We start from the raw sequence: 22,420 nt of genomic DNA, 5'->3' as shown, positions 1-22,420 counted from the left end.
ATTTGTGGGCCATGTTTGAGGTTGTTCCACACATTTTCATGAGTTGATCATAAAAAAACTTTTGTTCCTTGATAAATTAGCTACAACTTTGGTAAAGAGTGCACAACCATGCAAGATCTCTAAGTTGGACTTTTGAATTAGTCAAACAGAGTCACTCTAGGGATCATTTCAAGTCAAACCTCCACTTGAGGGCATTTTAGTCATTTTGATCTACATGAACAATGTTCCAACAATTACCCTAAGTGTAGTTAAGGTGTATTAGACGATGGTCAACCACTTTACACAATTGCTATACCAATTTCTAATGATCACATGTGATGAAGCATAAAACAACCAATTCACTCAATTGTTGCAATTCCATGTTTCACATGTTTCATTACTTTTGTTGCAAGCTTAACTTGCCACATTCCTACCATGTTGCCATCTTTCAAGGTATAAGAAACTCATGTTGCATTCACATGTTTCACTACTACCATTCATAAGCAATCAAGTATGAAACAATCAGAATTTGTGAATGTTGCATATGTATGTTTCAGTGACAATGGCATGATGACATGGATGATGCATATGTTTATGAAATGAAATGCACTTTTGTAGAAGCCAAACACCTAGGGTGTTACAATCGAGGACAACGAAACCCTCCCACACTTCACCTAGGCAAGCCAGAACATCACTACCGTGGTGGCCTTGCTCCAGGGGCTTCTAGAGCCCACAACACCCGAGGATCATTAGGCCGATCACGAGATTCGCACGCTACTCAAGTGTGCAGCAGCATAGTAGGCCAAGAGCTCACTGTCCCGACGACGCAAGATCGATGCCAACCAGCACGCGCCCTCAGAGCAACCCGATAGGGATGTGTCAGTCCACCAGGTGCAACAAGGCAGCAGGCCTTGTGCCTCGGCTCTGGTGCATGAGCATCTCATCCTCTACCATGACATGTGCAACAATCTAGATGCCCATAGGCATGCCCACAACTATGAGAGATAGGAGGCTAGCCATGGCTACCACCATTGTCATGGCGGACGCTATGACAATGGTAGGTACCGAAGCCCGAGCCCTGACTTGCTGGGACCTCAGGCCTTTGGCCAACACATACTCAATGCCATCTTCCTACCGCGGTACCGACTACCGACCAACATCCCAAAATACTTCAGGAAACAAACCCCAAACTGTGGCTCAAGGATTATCGGCTTACTTGCCAAGCCGGTGGAGCAGATAGTGACAATTTCATTATCCGCAACCTTTCATTGTTCCTGGCCATTTCAACGCGAGCGTGGTTGGAACACCTTCCACCCAACTAAATCCAAAGTTGGGCGAACCTAAAAGAGATCTTCGTGGAAAACTTCCAGGGCACGTACGCACATCCTTGGAACCCATGGGATTTCAAAAAATACTAATAGAAGTATGGGGAAACTCTTCATGGGTACATCCAGCGCTTCTCCCAGCAGTGCAACAAGCTACCCAACATCGCCAATGCCGACGTCATAGGAGCTTTCCTATCCAGGACCACCTGTGAGTCCCTAGTTCACAAGCTAGAGCGTAAGGGTCCATGAACCACTAAGGAGCTCCTCAACATCACCACCAGCCATGCCTCAAGTGAGGAGGCAGTTGGAGTGATTTTTGATAGCCCCTAGGGCAAGGCAAGGCAGGATGAGGATGCTGACAAAGGTGCCTCCAACCGCCCCAACAAGAAGAAGAACAAATAACGGCACAAGGGCTCACTCGTGGCCACTGTCAACTGCAAGGGGGTCAGAAGCCCATCGAGGGTACCCCAGACCACTTTGAGAAGCTGCTCGAAGAGCCATGCCTGAACCATGCTTTCCCCATCAAGCACCTATATAAGGACTGTGTCCTCATGAAGCGGTTCTTGTTCGGAGGCTCCAACAAGGGGGAGCATAGGAAGGAGCCCAAGCCGACCGCAGATGACATTGAGGGGAAGGACGGTGGATTTTCAATGCTGGATGGTTGCCTCGTGATCTTCGGAGGGTCGGCGGCCTATGACTCTAAGAGCCGCTAGAAGCTTGCGCGCCGTGAGGTCTATATGGCCAAGCCAGCCACGCCTTCCTTCCTCCAATGGTCGGAGTCCACCATAACCTTTGATTGGACCAACCACCCAGAAAACATCCTGTAGTAGGGAAGATACCTGCTCATGGTCGACCCAATCATCGGCACAAAGTGTCTCACTAAGGTGCTAATAGATGGAGGCAGTGGCCTCAACATCATGTACGCTGAAATGCTCGACGCCATGGGCATCGACCGATCGCGCATCTGGTCGACCGGGGTGCCTTTCCATGGCATCCTACCTAGAAAGTAGGCCATCCCACTTGGGCAGATCGATCTGCCCATCACCTTTGAGAATCTAACCAATTATAGAACGGATACCCTTACCTTCGAGGTGGTCGAGTTCCATAGGACCTACCACACAATCCTAGGACATCCATGCTATGTGAAGTTCATGGCTATCCCCAACTACACCTATCTAAAGTTGAAGATGCTAGGCCCATGCAGGGTCATCACCATTAGCACCTCCTTCCAGCATGCCTACGAGTGTGAGGTCGAGTGCTACAAACACGCCACGGTAATTATTGCTTCCAAAGAGCTTGCAACCATCAGAGAGGAGGTCGTTGAAGAAGCGCCCGACCCGAAACAATTGGCCAGGTCTTTCAAGCCTATAGAGGGTGCCAAAGAGGTCCTCATAGACCCCAGTGGCTCCGAGGGCAAAGTGGTGTGTATCGGCAAAACGCTTTCCTACAAATAGGAAAGTGCGCTCGCTAACTTCCTCCATGCCAATAGAGACATCTTTGCGTGGAGACCCTCAGACATGCCAGGCATTCCGAGAGAAGTCACCGAGCACACCTTGAAGATCAGGCCTCACTCTAAGCCGGTGAATCAGCGCTTGTGTTGCTTCGACGAGGAGAAATGCATGTCCATCGGTGAGGAGATTGTGAAGCTTTTGGTGGCCAGGTTCATCAAGGAAGTATACACCCCGAGTGGTTAGCCAATCCTGTTCTTGTATGAAAAAGAGTGGGAAATGGAGAATGTGTGTTGACTACACAGGTCTCAACAAAGCATGTCCAAAGGATTTGTTTCCTTTGCCATGCATAGACCAAGTAGTCGACTCGACCTCAGGGTGTGAAACCCTTTGCTTCCTTGATGCGTACTCTGGATACCATCAAATTGCAATGAAAGAGTCTGACCAGCTAGTGACGTCTTTCATCACCCCGTTTGGATCGTTCTGCTACATCACAATGCCGTTCAATCTAAAAAATGCGAGGGCTATGTATCAGCGTTGTATGCTAAAGTGTTTTGGTGACCTCATTGGGAAAACCATTGAGGCCTACGTAGACAATATCGTGGTCAAGTCCAAATGGACCAACCAGGTCATAGCCAACCTAGAGCAGACCTTCATGAAACTCTGAGCAAACAACATCAAACTTAACCTTGAGAAGTGCATTTTCAGGGTCCCAAGGGGTATGTGCTGGGTTTTATCATCTTCGAGCGTGGCATCGAAGCCAACCCAGAGAAGATCTCAGCCATCACAAGGATGGACCCGGTTCAGAACATAAAGGGAGTACAACAAGTTATAGGGTGCCTCGCCATGCTCAGCCGCTTTATGTCGCGCCTTGGTGAATGAGGTCTCCCCCTCTATCAGCTTCTGAAGAAGGCCGACCATTTTGAATGGACACCTAAGGCCTAGGAGGCACTTGACAAGGTGAAGCAGCTCCTGACAAAGGCCCTAATCCTGGTCCCCTCGACCAACAAGGAACCACTTCTGCTCTACATTGTGACCACCACGCAAGTGGTCAATGCCACTCTAGTGGTAAAGCGAGAAGAAGAGGGACACTCCCTCAAAGTGTAGCATCCCTATGTACTTCATTAGCGAGGTCTTATCTGATTCCAAGACTCGCTACCCCCAAATCTAGAAATTCCTATATGCCATCCTTATCGCCAAGAGGAAGTTGAGTCACTACTTCGAGTCGCATCTGGCAAAGGTCATGACGTCCTTCCCTCTCAGTGAGGTCATTCAAAACCAGGATGCTACAGGAAGAATTGCAAAGTGGGCACTCAAGCTGATGGGTCAAGGCATTTCATATGCCCCTCGAACATCCATTAAGTCCCAAGTGCTGGCTGATTTCATTGTAGAGTGGACCAAGATCCAAATGCTGCTAGTAGTTATCGACCAAGAGTACTAGACGATGTACTTCGTTGGATCACTGATGAAGAAAGGTGCCGATGCGGGGCTAGTATTTGTTTTGCCTCTTAGGGTACACATGAGGTACATGGTTTGCATCCACTTCCCCTCCTCCAACAATGTGGCCAAGTATGATGCACTCATCAATGGCCTACGCATCGCTATCGAGTTGGGTATTCGATGGCTTGACGTCCGGGGTGACTCCCAGCTAGTCATCGACCAAGTCATGAAAGAATAAAGCTGCCACAATGCTAAGATAACTATGTATTGCCAAGAAGTCTGCTAGCTAGAGGACAAGTTCGATGGTCTTGAGCTCAATCACATCCCGAGGTGTCTCAACAAGGTGGCCAACACGCTAGCGAAAATAGCATTCGGCCGAGAGCTGGTACCGACGAGCATCTTCGCCAGCAATCAGTAGAAGCCCTCAGTCCACTATGAGGAGGTGGAATAGACCGGTGATGGGCCATCTACCCTAGGCTCGGGGGCTAACCATCCGGCAGCTCCATCTGACCTTGAAGTCATCGAGCTTGATGAGGATCCAACGACAAAGCCTGACCCTCTGGCTAACTGGTAGATGCCTTACCACGACTACCTCCTCTGTGAGGCACTACCAATGGACAAAAGGGAGGCTCAACAACTCATGTGTCATGCCTAGTCCTTTGTTGTTATTGAGGGTGAGCTCTATAGGTGAAGCCATGCCGGGATCTTATAGTGCTGCATCCCCATCAAACAAGGGAAGCAGTTGCTGAGTGATATCCATGGTGGGGTCTTCGGGCACCATGCTGCACCTTGGACCCTGGTCAGAAACATGTTCCGACAAGGCTTCTACTGGTCGACCACAGTAGCCGATGCTAAACAGATTGTGCGCACCTATGAAGGGTGTCAATACTATGCTCGGTAGTCCCACCTACCGGCCCAAGCACTCCAAATGGTCCCCATCACGTGGTCGTTCATGGTCTAGGGGCTCGATCTAGTTGAACCTCTCAAGAGGGTGCCCGAGGGATATATGCACTTGCTTATCACCGTAGACAAGTTTACAAAGTGGATAGAGGCTCGACCAATCTCCACGATCAAGTCTGAGCAAGCCGTGTTATTCTTCCTTGACATCGTCCATTGCTTTAGGGTCTCAAACTCCATTATCATGGACAATGGTATGCAGTTCACCAGGAAGAAGTTCCTCTAATTCTACGATGAATACCACATCTGCGTCGATTGGGCTACCGTGGTGCACCCCCGCACAAACGGGCAGGTCAAGCGCGCAAACGGCATGGTCCTAAAAGGCCTCAAGCCTAGGATCTTCAACCAATTAAACAAGTTTGGCAGACAATGGGTCGTGGAGCTTCCTACGGTGCTCTAGAGCCTGAGGATGACCCCTAGCTAGGCCACCGGCTACACGCCATTCTTCATGGTCTATGGTTTAAAGGCTATCCTCCCGACTAACCTTGATTATGGAGCACCAAGGGCCAGGGCATACGACGAATAGGGAGCCGAGGCGTCCCTCGAGGATGCCATGGAGTAGCTAGATGAAGCACGCGATGTTACCCTCCTCTGCTCAGCCAAGCACCAATAAGCGTTGCGTTGGTACCACAGCCATCGAGTGTGGGGTTGGGCCTTCAACGTCGGAGACCTAGTGCTCTGCCTCATCCAGTGCAACAAGAACCACAACAAGCTCTCTCTGCCGTGGGAGGAACCGTATGTCATCGCGGAGGTGCTCTGACCAGGCACCTATAAGCTTAGGACCATCAATGGTGAAGTCTTCGTCAACGCCTAGAACATCAAACAACTATGTTGCTTTTACCCTTAATCTATGCAAGCTTTCTCTTATTAGTTTCGCTATCGACTCCTTGATCTTTAGTGACACCCGACCCTAGCGATGGCAAGGGGCTCAGGACCATCGATGGCAAAGTCTTCGTCAATGCCTAGAACATTGAACAGCTATGTTGCTTTTGCCCTTAATTTATGCATGCTTTCTCTTATCAGTTTCGCTATCAACTCCTCGATCTTTAGTGACACCCGACCCAGCAGCGGCAAGGGGTCGGGCCTCACTCGGGGACTGGTAAGAGCGTATCTCTCTAGTAGACATTCTCTATACCCGACCCATTGTCATGTTAAGATCTAGAAGTTAGGGTTGCAGAAACAAACACCGAGTAAAACTAGTCAGACCGCAAGAAACCTATGCCCCAGCGGCTACAACCTTTTTGCTCACCAGCGTGATCAGAGTTTTTTGCCTGCACCCCGAGCTTTTTAGCCTTAACTACAGAAAGAGTCAGAACACATTAACGAGTATATCTACCCGACAAACATTCACTATGCCTAACCCTTTCTCACATTAATATCTAGAAGCAAGGGTTGTGGAGACGAACGCTGAGTAAAACTGGTTGGACCATAAGAAACCTACGCCCCAACGACTATGGCATTTTTGCTCACCAGCGTGATTAGAGTTCTTTCACCCGCACCCTAAGCTTTATAGCCTTAATGACGGAAAGGGTCAAAACGCATTAACCTTTTTATACAATAGGGGAGAAGAGCTAAAAATCTGTTTGGCCATAACGAAATTTAAGTGCTAAAAATCTGTTTGGCCATAACAAAATTTAAGAGCTTGTCCACTTATTACAACTTCGCCGCCAGGCTTATCTACCTAACTAATTTCTTGGGGGATGATCTCATCCTCTATTTTGGATGAACCTTTGAAAGGCTTCATAGTGAACACTACCGACCTTCATCGGTAGTGGGTCAAGAGGCTGATCACCACGGGTAAAAGGGTAAATCATGACTCACAGTGAAAGTGTACAAACTCTACAGAGTATAAAACTGATATATCAGCCGTGCTCATGGTCATGATCGACCATGGACCCTTATGGAATAGAGATGATCATTAATGGATAATGATACTAATGATTAATTGTTTATGCTATACTTTATTCATGTTTACCTGATCATGTGTTTATGGGAATGATAAATTCTTTGCCACTCAATTACTTAAAAAGATAACCTATTAAAGCTAATCATAGTTAAACCAGCGTTAGCCCTTTTGAGCCTCATGAACCCCATGATATAATTGTTAAGTACGATATGTACTTACGCTTGCTTTACTTTTCTATATGTTGGATAATAATCTCAGATGGGTACCTGATTGCTGGTTTGGAGGAGTTAGGCTCATGGTTAACCAGTCAGTCATCCCTGTGGATTTGGAGTCTTCACTAGAAGATTAGAGTTGCCTTTCCACTGTCTATACTCTAAGGTTATATTCCTTTTACTAATACGTTATGTAATAAGTATTGTCTCTTGATATTACCCTTATTTATGGCTATATATGAGATTTGACTTCCTGGGCTCACATATAGTGTGTATCTAGTTTTGTCTTTAAAACCGGGTGCTACAAAGTGGTATCAGAGCAATACTGACTGTAGGACTCAAGCCTAGATAGAACTGGACATTTTAGCATGCTTTTATCTTTCTTAGTTCTTGTTTTCCCTCAACCTTGTTATTTGCTAAAAGTTATGCTCACTTCAGCCTCTGTCTGTTATGAAAACTTTGTCTCTATTCTCAATCCTCTTTCTTCGTTTATATAGATGGGTCATAATGAGGAGACCACCAGCATCAGAGATCAGGAGGACCAAGCTACGTTGTCCTTGACTGCATTCGACAAGGAGAAGCTTGTAGCTATGCAACAACAAGCACCAGAAGGAATGACTCAACCTAGGAGTTTTCAATAGTGCTTGCCACAAGGTCAAACCAACATACCAAAGGGACCAGTGAAGAGACAAGTAGCAAAAGCTTGGAAGAATATGAAGTCCAATGAAGATGTTGGAAGGACGGCACATGAATGCTAGGATCAACCACAGTCGAAGCAAGAATAGAAGGTCCAGAAGAAACAGGAGCAAGGAAGTAAAGCAAAGAGAAACTACATCCAAGGAAGATTGAATAATGTGGATATGATGACCACTCATGGAGCTAAGAAGGTTGTGTATGGTTTCATTCCAGTAAACTTAGCTTCTACCACAGTGCTGTTTGACCCCAGAGCTTCACATTCGTTTATCTCTAGTGATACGTAAAAGAACATAAGATAACTATGCTACCAATGAGGAAACTAGTGATAGTTAAGTCCCCAAGAGGAGAAATGAAGGCAAACCGCAAATGCCCAAGAGTTAGTCTTGACATAAAGGGGGTAAAATTTGAAGCAAACCTTATTGTATTAGAGTTAGTGGACATTGATGTTATTCTTGGAATGGGATGGATGTCTACATGTAAAGGAGTGATCAAGTATGCCCAGCATTTAGTGCTTCTAACAACACCATTAGGGGAAAGAATTGAGTATGAAGGTATTCAGCCTATACCTAAGGACTATGTGGATAAGAAGAGAAAGGAGGTCTCACCAGAGTCAGAATCAGGAAGCAATCAATATTCGAGTTCTATTACATCGTCACATCCAGCTCCAATCCCTGGTCAAATAAACTTAGACTCTAAAGAATTAGAAGTTTCTCAAGCTAAGGTTACTTCACTCTTTCCACATGAGGTATGCATAGATGGGTGGACAATCACCTACACATAGTTTCAACCCCAAAAGATCAAGTGAGCTAAAAAAATGATATAGTCAAACAAAGATGAACTTACAGAATCAGCAATCTGACAATACTCTAAGCAACAACTCTGTGGAGTATGACATCACAAAAGATCTAGCTAAGAGAAATTGTTATCATTGCCAGCAGGAAGGACATTACGTTAAATCTTGCCCATAGAAGAATCAATAATTACACCAAGGAAGTAGCTAGAGTCAGATCACTATTGGTCTGTCACCAGAAAGTGTTAGTGATAAACAACCTAAAAGGAGCAATTGGTGAGAATGGTGAATGAAGAAGTTATGCTAGACTATCCAAGATCCTTAGTTAAGGATAGGAGTTGTGCCCCTTATGTAATAAAAATGATAGTATCGCAAGTTGAGTCGATGATTGAGTTGTGCATCTTTACTGTCTTGTTGAATTGTCATTATGCTTATGATTGTTTGCATCTTTGTAATGATTGCAATGATCTTGTTGGGTGTTCCCACAATTTCATTTAGTTCATAGGTTTAAGGTATAAGGATTAATGAAATAAATAGTTGGGTTACGGTTTTCTACTATTTTTCCTATCCCGTCTTCGGAGCAGCCTGTCTTTATCAGTTCATATCTCTGATTTTGGACGATCAAAAGTCATGAGGAATTTCTGGACAATAGTAGACTTCAATCACAAGACGATGCAAGCCATACTTTGGTATCCCCTACTTTACCTTATCTTAAGGGGGGTAGCCAAGATGCAGAATTTGCAAAATAAAGTGTCCTATGTTCTAGTTTGCGCAGCGGAAGCGTGGTGGTACCCACAGATTCAAGGGGAAGCTCTATTGGATGGTGAACATACGAGGAAAAGAGAATTATGGCCTAGTGATTAGGGTTACCTGAGAGTTGTTCAAGGTACCTGTCAAAATTTTGGAATTAGTTAGGCAAATTACTTGGAGTAAGGGCAACAGGTATGCAAAGTAATAGAGATCTTTATCAACGCAAGACGATGGAACTACACGAGGAAGTAAAGAAGAATCCAAGGACGGAGTAATCCTATCTCTTAGTCGACGTCTTCCGAATCTCGAGGACGAGATTCATCTTAAGAGGGGTAGAATTGTAACACCCTAAAAATTACCTCTTTTGAAATAGAGCTAAAATGATTTATTTATGAATCTTTGTGCACATGAAACATAGGAAAATAAAAAATTGCATTAAATTAAAATACATCATAAGGTAGCAACATGTTTGAGCATACATGCCATTGCATTTGATTTTATTGGTTGAGTGGTTTTAATTGAAAAGTCAAAATGGTTAAAATGCTTTTGAAATGAAATTAAAAATGTCTTTGAAATAAAAGAAAAGAAAATTAGAAAATAAAAGTATTTTTAAGATGTAAAGTTTATCTTGGAAAGCCTAAAAAAATTGTCTATTTTTATTGAATAGGGAAGTATATTTGAAACTATACTTGAATTCGATTTGAATTGGGCTTAGGATTTGAAAACTAAAAATAGAAAAGGATTTTTATTTCAAAATCTTCTTCCCTTCCTTTTTCAACCCAGTCCCAGAACTGGCCCACTCGTTTCCTCCTCCGCTTGGCCTGCTAGCCTGCTGGCCAGCCCAGCAGCCTTCTCCCCTTCCTCCCCCTCCCTTCTCCTTTTCCAGCGCACCCGGCTTGCTCCGCTTAGCCTGCTCTGCTCGGCCTGCCCGCACGTCAGCCGCCCGCACGTGCTGTCTCTCCCTCCCTCTCGCTGTGCTACTGGCCCCACCCGTCAGCCGCCACCTCCCTTTCCTTCACCGCACGTGTGCTTTCCTTTCTTGCTCCCAGTAATGGCGCGCCCGTGTACGGCAAGCCACCACGCCGGCGCTCCTACACAGCAAGCTCCCAATCCGCCCGTGCCCTGCTCCCTTTCCATCTACGTAGCGCCTCTCCCCGTCTATAAAACTCGAGCTCGACCCCCCTTCTTCTCTCTTTGCTCCAACTGTCGCTCGCTCGTCACTGCCGCCGTAGCCCCGCTGCTCCGATGCCGATTCAATGACGTCGACGCCACCTAGAGATCCATCGTTGTCCCCACACCCGTAGGTATCATAATTTCTTGGTTTTGATCATGATTGGATCGAATTTTCCCCTCATCCGTGCATTTTCTCTCTCTCCAGCCACCGCCGTCGATGACCCGCCCCTTCGGAGCCTCCCAAGATGCCGCGCTCTGTTCAAATCGATTCGCGGTGAGCTCCTCCACCTACCTGTGCTCTCCTTTCATTGAATAACGCTCTAGAGTGTCGTATCGGCGAGTTCTCGAGCTGCCGGCCATGGCGCCGCCGTTGGGCCGTCATCCCAATGCGTTCCCCCTGCCCTATATTTGCGCCCCATTGAGTTCGCGAGACCCTATGCTACACGTAGGTGCCCTCGGCTCGGTCTGGGGTGGTCGGAATCACCATACCGGTGACCACCTACGAGCTCAGACCGTCGCCAATAATGGCGCCGCTGTCGTGAGCCTCTTCCCTAGTGGCCCGCTGCCCCGCACCCACCTGCGCCATCGGATTTACGTGAACGGCCAGGATTAGAATGTAATGGTTCGGTCCACCGTGGACCCACGGACTCAGTCCACAGCGTCGGTCAGCGCGCGCCCATCGCACGCGTGGTGCACCACGCCAACAGCGTGCTTCCATGTGGCTGCCCAGTCAACAGCCGAGTCAACCTTTGGTCAGCCGCGCCCATTTTTGCAGAATAGCCCCCCTGTTTTCGGTGAATCAACCCGCAATCCAAATCAGTTCAAAAGGATTTCTTTTAGGTCCTATTTTCTTCTGTTTTTGCTCATGTAGTTTTGAGTATTAGTGCCCGCAGTCTAGTTAGCATTTAAAATTCATAATTAATTAGTTTAAATTCAATTTTGAGTTTAATTAATTACAGAAATGCCATTGAACCTTATTTCATGCGTAACTTTTGCGTTTTAAGTCCGATTTGACCCGTTCGAATTGCGTTAGGACCATATTTACATTTTCTATGTGTTTATACTACTGTTAGGCATGTTTACAACACTTGAAATTCATGGGTAGATTTAATTTATTATTTAACTAAATGAAAACTTGTTTAAATCATAACTTATTTATTTTAACTCCGAAATAGTCCGTTCAAGTTGCGTTAGATTCGTAGCGACGAGATCTATGCATTGGTAATAGTGTTTACTATATAGTTCTTTCTAAAATAATATGGTTTAAATCATATCTTGATTAATGATTATGCAACTAGATTTTATAAATAAAATATAATTTGTTTTACTTTTGTTTTATAATTTAAATCTAAAATTGACTTAATTTAATCTATACTATTTATAAATATCTTTTATATATGAATTCATATAGTTAACATAAATGAAGCCTATAGCCTTCTTTTCCACGTATAAGCCAAATCCCTCGGTAGTTGTATCATTTCAACCGTAGCTCCGATTAACGTGCCTCTCGCAACTACGTGTTTGTAGCAATGCGTAGAATCGTATTTCAATCTCTTTTACTTATGATTGGTGTACTGTTCTGATATAGATGCAATTGTATGCTATGCATGTATGTGTATGGATGTTTGTGTGGTGTTCTACGATTACGTCTAGTCGGTGAGATATATGAGGTGATCTAGAAGAAGAAGAAGGACGTTGAAGAATAAAGCTTACCAAAGGATCGGTGTGTAAGGCAAGTATAGCATGGGACCATCCTTGTTACCTATTCACATTTAATCACTTAATTCATATTGCATGTGTCTACCTTGTTGCCATTAAGGATATCCTAGATATTTGATATCTTGTACCTTGATACCTTTGGGACATTGCATTGGGTAGTTTTTGCTAGTGCTTAATCAAAACCATAATCTTATAACTTGACTAATGGTATATGCAATAAACATTAAAACATGTCTTTTTAGCAACATGGAAATAGGGGGCTGGAGTGTTTAGTTACTTTCTAAATCCTTCAGATTCCTATCCCTAAGGACTTATCTGTAAGCGATCATCCAAGACTTACAGTACAGCTGTGAGGGCTATATAGATCTGCCTTTAGCTCAGTATGAGGACCTTTTCTAGCTTGTTAGTGGTTACCTTTATGGCGTACGAGGGTATGTTTCCTTTTTTGCTAGGTTGTGTGTACCGTGCTGCGATGCCCACGCGTGCCACTTCTAGAGAAGGGCCACATATGCCTAGTGGCCCTAACTTGTTAGATGAACCTTTGAAAGGCTTCATAGTGAACCCTACCGACCTTTCTCGGTAGTGGGTCAAGAGGCTGATCACCTCGAGCGAAAGGGTAAATCATGATTCACAGTGAAAGTGTACAAACTCTGTAGAGTATAAAACTAATATATCAGTCGTGCTCACGGTCATGAGTGGCCTTGGACCCTTATGGAATAGAGATGATCATTAATGGATAATGATACTAATGATTAATTGTTTATGATATACATTATTCATGTTTATCTGATCATGTGTTTATGGGAATGATAAATTCTTTGCCACTCAATTGCTTAAAAACATAACCTATTAAAGCTAATCACAGTTAAACCAGTGTCAACCCTTTTGAGCCTCATGAACCCCATGATATAATTGTTAAGTACGACATGTACTTACGCTTGCTTTACTTTTCTATACGTTGGATAAAAATCCCGGATGGGTACCAGATTGCTGGTTTGGAGGAGTTAGGCTCGTGGTCAACTAGTCAGTCGTCCATGTGGATTTGGAGTCTTCACTAGAAGATCAGAGTTGTCTTTCCGTTGTCTATACTCTGAGGTTATTTTCCTTTTACTAATATGTTATGTAATAAGTATTGTCTCTTGATATTACCCTTATTTGTGGCTATATGTGAGATTTGACTTCCTGGGCTCACATATAGTGTGTATCTGGTTTTGTCTTTAAAATCGGGTGTACAAGGAGTATTCTACTCCTCCACAAGCTTGGGGGCTACTATCGGGTATCGATATTAGGGATACCCAAAGCAAAGAAGTTAGCACCCACGCTGACTTCCCCGGATGGATCAAGACGTATTAAAAGGTCTCACCCGACCCAAGGCCACGAGATCCATCTCGCCCGACCTCGAGGCCATGGGCTCTGTCTTGCCCGACCCCTTGGGTGCGGGCTTCGTCTCGCCCAATCCCAAGGACACGGGTTCTGTCTCGCCCAAGGCCGCGGGCTCCGTCTTGCCCGACCTCGAGGCCACGGGCTCCGTCTCGCTCGACCCTTGGGTTGCGGGCTCTGTCTCGCCCGACCCCTTGGGTGCGGGCTTCGTCTCGCCCAAGGCCGCAGGCTCCGTCTTGCCTGACCCCATGGGTACGGGCTCCGTCTCGCTCGACCCCAAGGACGCGGTTTCCATCTCGTCCGATGGAGACCCATACCGCCGTCAACCACTCTAGGTCCAAGCGTATGGGCTTGGGTCAAAACTTTGACACCAGGGAAGAGACTGGCACACCTCTATGTAACCCTTGGCCATGACGGGCCATACTTGGGGATTCACATCAAGAACAGTGTCGGGCGTGCCAGTGCTGTTCTGCCTAATCCTCGTACGGACACTGATAGACGCATTAGTTCACCACGACGTCCGCCGGGACGGAGTGGAATACCATGACCGGCATATGACGCCTGCGCATGGCTCTAGTGATGAATAGGGCCACGACGTAGAGCCGTCCCTGTTGACATCTACAGGATCGGCAGGACCCGCATGAAGGAGAAGAAGGACCCGGCGATCCTGGAAGCCTTCTTCTCTCTCGTTCTTCTCCTTTTCCTCCGCTGTAACCCGCGCTTTTCCTTTGCCTATAAAAGGGAAAGCAGGGCGCCCTATGAAGGGGGAGAGAATCGAAACACAAGAGCACGGCATGAGTACACGTCTGAGCGGCAACCGAGCTTTCAGCACCCGTTCACTCCTTCCACCAGAGACTGGGAATCCTTTCCCTCTCTCATCTGTTTGTAACCCCTACTGCAAACCAAGTGCCGGTAACATAAGCAGCAGCGAACTGGACGTAGGGACGTTCTGTCCGAACCAGTATAAACCCTTGTGTCCTCCGAGCACACCATCCGAGCTAGATGCGTAAATACAAATTTATTCGTAAGTGGTCAAAAACACCCGACAGCTCATTGTAACAATGCTAGATTCAGGGGGACAACAAAATATTAAAAAAAACATATAATAGCTAGAGTCGCAGTAGTATAGTTACCATTGCAGCAATGGTTAAAAAATAGGTTGGCTCTCCTATCAAGCAGAAACAATCCTCAACAGGGTAGGCAAACTACCAATATGACCTTGGTTTTTCTCTACCCATGCTTCTGATGGGCGATCCTTGCCTATTGTAAACACATGGAAAACCCAGTTAAAATGACTGGTATGTTTGTGCTGCACAAAGGCAGAAATTGAATAGTACAAACCTGTGAGGATTTCAATCCATAATAATTGCGGTGGGTCTGTAAATTTACCAGTCTATGCACAGAGCTATCAGGGTGAATTAAAAATCAAATTGAAGAAACTACCTAAAATCAACAAGCACCAACATACTGCTAATTGGAAGGAGGGAGAGTATGGTCTCAAACACCTTTCCAATGTTTTTCTACTAACTCTTGTGGCACTTGACATCCATCAGTGTCATAGAGTGCATAACTGAAAGGCAATAGAACAAGTTAGATCCTATCATTGCTTCCATGCCTCTCAAAGTACAAAAACACCCTCATGCAAAGTTTTACCTTTCCAGTTTTCAGATCATGTGCAAACAACACATAATCATCTCCACTCGTGGTGTCCAGTAGAAGCACAAGCCTTGCAATTATTGGTGGGATTTTCTTAACGGACCCATGAAACTTGATGAAAAAGAGGGTGAAAAAAACTTCCAATGAATTCCTTCAAGGACTGAATACACCAAGATGATGCTCGCAAGGAAACCCAGAAGACTAGTCCGTGTGAACTCTACCAGGCTTGGAGGAGGCGGCTGGGTGCTCTCCCTCGCCTTGATCTCACCAAGGTGTGCCGGTCCAAAGTTGTCGTGCCCACCGTGGAGGAGCTGCAAAGGCAGCGGACTACTGCGGCGACTTGTGCCGTTGTGCGATAGCGCTGGACCGATTGAAGCGGGCAGCGTCAATAGGGCCAAGCACGAGGTCGAGAGCTTTGGTTCCTACGTAGGATTGGGTCTGTAGCAGTCCATCACGGTCACGCAAGACGCAAAGGACGGGGCATCCACATCAGGGCCCTGTGCCGCTGTGCGGCCGTTGCACCGTCCACGATAGCGTGGGACAGGAAGGGCCGAAGGGGGCCGACGGCCGAGGGAGAGGGCCGAACCCAGGCCGCCCGGGCTAGGCTGGGCGCAGCGCCGCAGCCGCGCACGCGCACGGCCAGGGGCGAGGGGGCCGTGCCGCCGTGCCCGCGAGGCTCGCCGAGATGCCGAGGGAGAGGCTGCCGTGTGCCCGTGCCGCTGCGCCGCCGGCCACCGCTTTATCCCTTTCTTCCGCGCCGCCGGCTCCTGGGCGTCGCACGATGCGAACCGTGGGGCCCGATGCGCTCCACCGCTGTGTGAGGAGCCGAGGAGAAGACACAGGGAGCGCAGGTCTGCCGGTGCGTGCGCTATAGAAGCTGAGCAGGATGCGAGCAAGGCAGATGGTTGGTGGATATGTTAAGCCTCAGGGTCCATGGTTCCTCACCGAAGAGATCCTCGACCGACCCCTCTAGGATCGCTCAGGGCTCGGGGGTTATACTCATCAGGTACGCTCGCACGCACCTTCAGACCAAGAAATCTGTCCGAGTCTGAGCACGCCAAGGCCTCTGCTTAGGGCTTGGGGGCTCACCCGAGCCTTAGGCTCCTGATCGACGACACGCCTGAGCCCGATCCTTGGCTCCTGCCTAGCCTATGACGCCAGCCAAGGCTTGGGCACTCGAAGACATGCCTTGAGCCATCGAGGCTCGGGGGCTCCCCGATGCTGCACCTTGGGCGTGGCTTTGTCGGCTGCTCCCCTGACAAGGTGACGCTCGTGACATGACACAAAAAGACAAGCTCTCCTCGACCTCCGGGGGCTCGGGGCTTCCGGACCCGCACGTTAGCCCCTCGAGCTGTCCTCCCTTGCCACCATGAAGACTCCAGAAGGTACGCTTGGGAGAGGTTGGTTCATGCCAACACAGTTAGAACAGGCTAACCGGTCGACACCCAGGGCTTCTTCGGCTCCACAACACCATCACGGTCCACAGAGCATCACTGCAAGACCCTCCTAGACTCTGGTGCATGTAGACTATATACTCAACCCCCAAACCGCCATGTACCCGACATATCTCGATATATAAGGGATAAGGTTGGATCCTAAAGGGGGAGGACAATCTAAGACAGACCATTCCATTCCTCATCGATCCACTCCTGCTCGGCACCGAGAGCAGAGCAACCCAAACAGGGGCACAGAGAGCTCCTCCCCCGCACCCGTCGTCTTCCTCCTCCCCAATGAGGGGAAGGCTCCACCGGCGGCGAGACGATATCAGGATTAGCACCGATCTAACCCTCTACCAAATCTCTTTCTACCTCCTGTACACTCGGTTATAACCCTCCGTTTTGGGTGCTCTTGAGTATAAGGATCATCAGCTGCTGCACGTAGGGCATCGATCGGCCCAAACCAGGATAAACCGTTGCGTCCACTCTGCGATTCTTGTGTTCTTGAGTCTACTCGAGCCACTGGAGACACATACTCTGACATCGACTCGAACAACAATGCTTGTCATGGTTCCGACCCCGCAACAGGTGGGATAGATGAAAGTGAGCGAGTGGGCCAGACCGTAAGGTCTGAAATAGAATGGGGTAGATGAAAAACGGCCCAGACCAAAAAAAGAGGCTGCAATTTTGCCTTTTATTATTGGGACAATTGTTTGGTGGACATCGTCCTTTGCTGGTGGACACCCACTTTAGAGCATTTTGCCAGAAGACACTCTAGTTCATTGAAATTAGGCCATAGGACACCACGGCCTGGTTACAGCCGGTTGAGGAGAGAGAAAACTCCATTTTGGACATCCGGTGCCCCTCAACCACACTTGGGTCCGCCCCCAACCTAGTCTGGTTGGACACCCGCAACCATAAATAGGAACACCAGTAGTCAATACAAGGTTCATTTATTCCATCTATAAATAGCCACAACCTCTATTTTTTTATTTTTTCTCCCCCACACATTTCCTCCCCATCCGCATCTATCAGACAAAGTAGTACTAGCGATGGCGCCTCCCTCACCGGCGGTGCGGACGGGGCTTCCTGGTGGCGATGCGGCCCGCCTCCCTGTCCACCTCAGGGCTGGCGGCCTTCCATGGCCACCTGGGGGTGGTGGTGCCCCATGGCGACCTGGACAGCAGCACGCCATGGCAGATCCACCTCCTTCACCAGCGCCAGCGGCGGAGCCAGCCTCGCCGGAGCCGGATCCCGCACCGCCAAGGGCCATCACTACGGAAGGGAGGCTGTGCGGCTCGACCCGTGTGCACGGGCTCCCTTCCCCATCATCTCTGGCAACGGTGGCGTCCTTCCCAATAGCGGCAATGGTAGCCCGCAGTGGTAGCAGCTTGTCCTCCTTCCCCATCCTCCACCCCTCTCGGCGATGGCGGAGTCCACTCCTGACCTGGCAGCGGTGATGTCAACGACATCCACTACCTAGCGGTGGCGAGCCCTTCTCTTTTCCTAGCGACGGCGAATTGAGGCATGGAGCGACAGAGGCACCCCTTTCCCTCTTTCTCGGTAGCAGCGTATGGGGGCTATGCAATGCCTCTGTGCCTCCTCCCGTCATCGCCATCTTTTCGACTAGGTGCAGTTGACTCTGCTCGATAGGTTGGGGCAGACCCAAGTGTGGTTCAGGGGCACTAGATGTCCAAAATGATTTTTTCTCTCTCGTCAACCGGCTGTAACTAGGTCACGGTATCCTATGGCCTAATTTCAATGAACCAGGGTGTTTTCTGGCAAAATGCTCTAAAGTGGGTGTCCACCAGCAAAGGACCATCACTTTGGATGTAAAATAGACAATTGTCCCTTTATTATTAGGGATAGATTTACAAATTAGGACAATCTCAAAGGCAATTTCGTGGTAGTTGGGCATTAAATGAGACGCTATATCAACTTTTGGTGACATGGCACCATATTCAAGAGGAGAGAGAAGATAATCGTTTCATCCCCACGAAATGTATGCACAATGTTTCCAAGGTCTTCGAAAAAGGGTGAAACCCGCTGTAACACCCTAGGTGTTAGCCTTGCATAAATTGACTTGCATTGCATGGGCGTGAGCATCGAGCATTCATATATAAGCTTTCACAATTGAAACATGTGATTGAAACATATGAAACATGCTTGTTATTTTATGTTTCTTTGTATATATGCATATGATCATGAGTGAATACATATAAATGATTGATGTTAGTCACTAAAACATATTAGCTACACTTATGATGACTAGTGGAACAATGTTCATGAAGGTCATTTTGTATGATCAAGTACTTAAGTGGTGCTATGGGTGTTGACCTGGAGAGCTTTATGTGTAACCAATGTATGAAAATGATTGTGTGACCTTACAAATAGCTTAAACAGGTTTAGAATATCATTATGAACAACTTTGGTATTCATGGCTAGGGCTAAATTGGTCACTAAGTCATAGTTCATGTATAAGCCATCTTTTGAATGTAATGTGTTTGACCAAGTTTTAACCATATGATAGAGACTTTGCATGTATGTGGTCACTAAAGCAAAGTTGTAGTATTTGATATGGAGAACAACTTTTATTTTTGGGTCATGAGATAATAAGGTGCATAGCTTAGTCTTTTTGAGCTCACAAAAATCATAAATTCACTGTTTTCAACACTAAAGCAAAAATTTTCTAAGTCAGATACACTGACAGTTTGACAACCTCAATTTTGGGATGATATTACTCAAGATTGGGAGAATTGAGACTAGAGTTCTAAACAAGAATTTGAGATGGTACTTAGGACTACGATTTTCGTTTTAGCGTCATTCACTGAATCGCTCTGTATCGAGTGAATTTGCATCTTGAAATCACGCTGTCAGGCTCGGTTTTAGGGCGCTGATGATTGAATCAAACTGACCTTCGGTGGCTGACCGACAACAGAGCATGGTCACCGTGTGGTGGAAGTGAAGCCGCGTGTCACCGCTGGTCTGAGCAGCCAGGCCACATTGAGCCACTGTGCGCCTTCATCATCCCTAGCACTCGCCCGCTCCATCCCCGCGCTCTCATTTCGCTTTCTGCCTCTTCCTTTGCCCACCCACAGTAGACGCAACAGCGGACAGCGCCGTCATCGCCATTGCCGGCCACCCCACTCACCTTACGCCGCGTCACGTCGCCTCTCTGCCACCACAGCAGTGTCGTTGCCACCTCCACCGAGCACCGCGCCACCTCCGCCGAGCACCACGCCACCTCCGTCGAGAACCGCAGCCACTCCACCATCATCCTAGAGTCTCACCGCGCCCACATTGCTTACTAACCGCACCCGGTAAGTTGTCGTGGCCGCACCACCTCCGACCGCCTTTCACCGTAGCGGTTGGTGCTCTAGAACCGCCGTCGTGTGTAGCAGCTCGTAGACTCATTAGATCGAGTCATCGCGGTCACCGCCGGTGTAGCACCGTCGTCCCACTCTGCCATGCCACCATTGACGCTGCCGCCATGCTTAGCTCCGGCAATAGGTCCAGCTTGTCAGCTCAATAGGTTCAGGAGGTCATGGGGATCATAGTTGGGTCAGTGCCGTCGCCGGAGAGGGTCGCCGTCGGCGAACTCTAGTTGTCCCGCGCCGTGCTCTGTATTGTCGTAACTGATGCGTGGGATCGACTGAACCGAGGGCTCCAGCTGTCAGTGACTCGATGGAGAAAGCTAGTTCATTTATTTTCAGTTTTGTTGCAAACTTTGAAAATGATAAGTAGGGTTGTAGAGATCCAAATCTTGTGAACCAAATTTTGTAGTGTTCCTTAGGAAGTGTAGTATTTTATAAAAATATAAAAATCTGTTGCTTGACACTTTTCACTAGGGTTACTATTTATGTTATTTTAAGCCTTTATGCCTTGTCATTTTTGCATAGGATAGTTTACTTGGTAAAATGGCATGAAACTTTTACAGTAGTCTATTGGTAGCACTAGTAAGCCACTGTAAATTTCTGAGAATTTATGATGTACCTTTGGTAGATGTTTATTATTTAACCTAAGTATCTTAGTAAATTGATAAAGGCATTTAAATAAATAGTTTGGGCATGGCCATTATGTTTTCTTGAGTGTATTTGATGTCCTTGTACTGTTGGTGTGATTGGTAAGGTCAAATTTGGAATGGCTATATGCAATAGAAATATCGTTGCTTTATTATTCGGGTGAAAAGAGTTTTCGGACAGATTCTGTGATTTGGTATGTTGCATAGTAAGAATGATGTTTGCTGTAAAAATGGTTAATAACAAAGTTGTAGATAACTTCTTTATATATCTTGTGTCAAAATTTCAGGACAATAGGCCAAAGGGTTTAGGAGTTATAGCTGTTGAAAGTTAGTATTCCGAAATGCTTGCTCTCTGGAATTTCAGGATAGCACTAGATTGATTGTCTGTTTTGGTTAAGATAGATTACGAATTAGCTTTTGGTGATTAAATAAGAGTTGTAGACAATTTTATAAGCTTTCCAGAACGTCCAAGATCACAGCATTGGGATAAGTAGGACTTCAGTTATGAGGAAAACAAGTAGCTGCTGTTTTGGGGTATAGTAAATAAATTGTTGAAGTGTTTGATTAAGTAATCAAGAAGAGATATGCACATACTCAGTAAAACGTGATGCACTTGTTATTACGTTAACACCATGCTGTTAAGAATTCTTACAAGAATCCATTCATCATGTATCATCATACTATACTTGTCAACATATATGCATTAGCAATATCTTTTGCCATACTCATGCATCTAGGATCGACAGAGGAGATAATGTTGCTAGAGTTCAATGAAGGAGAGGAAGGGGACCAGCAGGAGATTCCTCAAGCCACAGCTTCTGAAGGCAAGGAGCAGACCCTAGAAGAACTTCTAGAGTGCCCTAACCACCGCCCCACTTCCTTTCTAATAGGCAAGCCCCGGAGCATCCTAAGTCTCCTAGTGTTTTACAAAATATTACTTGAGTCCTTTATGATTGATGCATTAGGTTATAAGAGTTCATTGGAACCACTCGATGCATATACTTTCCTTGTCTAGAAATATACCTTCAACCCTATGTAGGTCCAGGTTCGAATATATGCTTAGCCATGCTTAGATCGGTAGAAGTCAGGTGATTTCCTATCACCTACGAGATATAGGTGGATACCAAAGCATGGTTGGATATATTTGCTATCATGAAAAAGAACCATGGAATGATGAAAATCAAGGCCGGGCGGAGTCTATGGTAGGTTGACTCATGTGATTCTGTCTGTGCCGATTAAGGACCATACCACTGTTGGCACTTCTGACATGATTGAACGCATGCCTATCACTTAGCTGGCTGGATAACTCGTTCTGACCGTGAAGCCAAGTAGCTCAACTTAGGCCAGGCCTCACTCTGTAAGAGTGTGCACTCTGGATGGTAGTAAGGATGTGCGGGGAGCTAGACTAAGCCCAAGGGTAGGCTGGGCCTGAACGTCCGATCATTTGGTGTCCCTGATTGTGCGGCGTTGGGCGAACCCGCGAAATGTGTACTTGAGTTGTACCAAAGGTGACCTAAGGCTACCGTGGCTGG

The sequence above is a fragment of the Miscanthus floridulus genome, chromosome 8 (genome assembly GCF_019320115.1).
Source record: "Miscanthus floridulus cultivar M001 chromosome 8, ASM1932011v1, whole genome shotgun sequence".
Lineage (NCBI taxonomy): Eukaryota > Viridiplantae > Streptophyta > Magnoliopsida > Poales > Poaceae > Miscanthus > Miscanthus floridulus.
The sequence above is the reverse complement of the archived record's forward strand: the minus strand, read 5'-3'. Positions refer to the sequence as shown.